At 44.5% G+C, this 3,486-nt stretch overlaps 1 pseudogene; it reads right to left on the bottom strand.

Moving 5' to 3' along the window:
• Window positions 1-1,111: 1,111 nt before the first annotated feature.
• LOC111817545 lies at window positions 1,112-2,581 on the bottom strand (annotated as a pseudogene).
• Between the last annotated feature and the right edge of the window lie 905 nt (window positions 2,582-3,486).

Genomic DNA, 3,486 nt, shown 5'->3' with positions numbered 1-3,486 from the left:
CCTTTTGAAAGGCATAAAGTAAAATACAAAGAAAACACAACCTTTGAGGAAAAAGTGATCAATTTATTGAGCAGCTATTTCACAAAAGAGGATATACTACGCAAATCTCCAAAAAACAAATGTGCTCAATATTGTTACTCATCAAGAATAATTCAGACCATAATCAGAAAAATAAAATGTCGTAAGTTAAAACTACAATAAGAAACCACCCCGTATCCAACCAAGTAGTTGTAATTTTTAAAACTAGCAGTGCCAAGTGTTGGTATCAATAGGAAGTCGTAGTAATTGCTGTTTGGAAAATATATTAACACAGTTACTGAGGAACACTCTTACTTACTAAAGCTGATGGGCTGTGGAAATAACTCGGTGGCATAAACACCTGCCTACCAAGTACAAGGACCCGGGCCAATCCCCAGTACTGCATGCCATGTGGTGCCAGCCACACGCCAAGCTGTCCACCAAAACCAGCCTCTGAAACCGGGGGTGGTAGTGTACATTTCTAACCCCAGCTCTGGGGAAGCTGGGACAAGAGAATTACTAGGAGTCTGAGCTGTGTAGTGAGACTCTGTATCAAATAAATAAATAAATAAATAAATAAATAAATAAATAAAAGATTTTAAAAATAAAAAAAAAGTTGAAAATTTTTATTTCTTGGGCTCAGTGTTATTCATTATATCCCCAAAGTGGAAAACATCCTTAATCCCACCATCATCAGCAACAAAAATAATAAGTAACATTTTGGATATTTATATATGGCACTGTGTGTTAAACAATAGATGTTTATGGATGAGTCTTTTTTATGGAGATTTTTTTTTCTTTACTGAGAAACTTAAGACTTGGATACATCAAATAAAACCAATTTCTGGGGAAAAAATCAAAACCCACAATAGAAAAAAAAAAAAAAAAAAAGTCCGGGCCATAGCAGAACTTAGAGAACATACTTTCATAATGGAAAATTTCTAGGTGCTTCATAATTGACCTATTGATACAAAACTACCTATTCAACTGGCGACTTGTGCTGTTGAGGTCCGTCGGACAAACTAGGCAGTCTTCAAACCTTGAGCTCAATTCCATGAGGGAGTATTTCGTTTTTGAATCGTGTTCTCCTTGTCTAAGAAGTAGCAGCAGCAACAGCGCCCACCTTCTGGGCAGCTTCTTTCTTGGCACGATGAGCCTGCAGAACTGCTGCAGCTCCCTCCAGCCCTGCACGCAGAGACTCAGGGGACTCGGGCATGTGCAGCAGCTCGGAGTTACCGATCTCCAGCAGCATGCCTGTGATCCTGCCAGCCAGGTTCCAATGCATTGTTTGGATGAGTGGGAACAAGCGATCTGCCAGCATCTGCTTCTGCTCTTGGGGGTCTGCTGCAGCCGGCATGGGGGCCATCAGGGGCTCCTGGCTCTGCACATGGACAGCAGGCTGGGGTGCCTGCAGAGGAGCAGGAGCAACTGCAGCCCGAGATGTGAGGTTTGGGACTGCTGTGGGAACACCTCCAGACTGGCAGCTGTCAGTCCACCCTTGCTGGGTGGTACCAGTCCACCGAAGTCCATAGCCAAGCAGTCCAGGCACTCACCCGACTCTCCGAGTGGAAGTAGGGAGGCCACGAGAGGCCAGAGCATTACCAGCTGGAGCCAGAGAGCAAAGACTGGACGAGACCCAGACTGGCATATAGCACTTGGCATTCCTTGGAAGCCTTGAGGTCTCCCACCTTGCTGCCATCTGCGCCAACTGGTTAGGATGAGTCTTACAGCTATGAATAAAGTAAGCCAGACACAGAGAGGACCTGCAATATCAACATTCAAAAAAAAACAAAACAAAACAAAAAAAAAACCAAAGAGGGCCTGCCAAATAGCTCAGCAGCTTAAAGCACCTGCAAGCAGGTGCAGGGGCCAGGGGTTTGATCCCTGGGCCTGCTGTGCCGACCCCATCCCTGGGGCATACTGGACATGGTGGTGCACGCCTGTAATCCCAGCTTTTGGGAGGCTGTAAACAGGCAGGCAGATCACTACGCGTCCCATCTAGTAGATCACCCTGTAGGCCCTTTCCTAAAGTACAAAAAAAAAAAAAAAAAAAAAAAAAAAAAAAAGAGATGCACGGTGATAGAAGCCAACTAAGGGTCATTTCCACATGGAACTCCATGAGCAGGAATATGAGGGAGATTTCTGGAATAAGCAACATTCACAAACATCAGTGGAACTGCATACATCAGACTGTGAGCATTGCTGCATGTCCATCTGTTGTGGTTTAATTGAAGAATGTCCCCCCAAGCCCTCATGGGCTCCTAGGGAGGGTTTGTGGAGGGTGGCTGATCATTATGGTGACTTTCTGACTTGCTATTAGGAGAAAGAATGTGGCCGGTAAGAGTCATGACCTGAAGGGTGTATCTCGCTCCCCAGCTCTTCCCTTTGCTATCTGCTTCCTGGTTACTATGACATGAGCATGTTTTCCTCTGCCAATCCCCTCTGCCATATCCCCCTGCCTGGGGGGGTCAGCCAGCCATGGGCTGTACCTATAGGCAAGTGAACATGTGTTCTTTTAAGAGTTGTAGAGTCCCCAGGATGAGGAACATGACTCACATGTCATACTTCAACAAAATAATTCACAGAAACAGCTATCTTGAGATACCATTTTGCATTGATCTACATGTCAAGAGTTGAACCTCAGCCTGCTGTGCCAGCCTCACCTCTGGGGCGCACTGAGACAGCAATTGAGATGGGTGTGGTGGTGTGCACCTATAATCCCAGCACTTGGGAGGCTGAAAACAAGAGGATCACTACAAGTCCAATCTATGTAGTGAGACCCTGTACTAAACTAAAAATTTAAAGGACAAAGTTGAAAAGTTTGACAGTGTTGTCTACAGGTGGTGTGTGGCAAAGGGGGCCCTCGCAAGCATCGCTGGTGGGAATACAACATGTCACAACCTCTCTGGAGATAGTGGTACTGCCTGGTATGAACTGAATGACATCTCCCTTAAAATTCATACGTTAAATGCTAACACCTGGGACCTCAGAAAGTGAAACTGAAGCCACAAGGGTGGGACCTAATCTAATATGACTAGTACACTTTGTAGAAGGGACACCGAGGACAAACTGAAGATGCAGAGAGAAGGTGGCATCTGCAGATAGGTCTCTGGAGAAGCTGAGTCTGCTACTAGCTTAGTCCTGTGGCTTCACCTCCAAGAGTGTGAGACAAATATTTGGGTTCAGGAAGCCACACAGCTGTGATATTTGGTATTGGTGGCCTTGGTAAAGCAATGCACTAATAAAATTATAAAGGTGTCCCAGGTGGCTGAGCAGCTGAGCATTATTAACTTCAGAACCACACATGTAAAGAAGTCACAAAGAAATCATTTGCGCATTTATATCTCTTATGTGCCCATTGCTATGAAATTTAAGTAGTTTTTATTTGCTTTACAGGGCTTCTCATGGGATAGGGTAAATAATGATTTAAAATTAAGAATTAAAAAGTAGTAGAGGGCCAGCCAAATA

Source organism: Octodon degus, unplaced genomic scaffold, assembly GCF_000260255.1.
Source record: "Octodon degus isolate 3935 unplaced genomic scaffold, OctDeg1.0 scaffold00061, whole genome shotgun sequence".
NCBI classification, from domain to species: Eukaryota; Metazoa; Chordata; class Mammalia; order Rodentia; family Octodontidae; genus Octodon; species Octodon degus.
The sequence above is the reverse complement of the archived record's forward strand: the minus strand, read 5'-3'. Positions and strand labels throughout refer to the sequence as shown.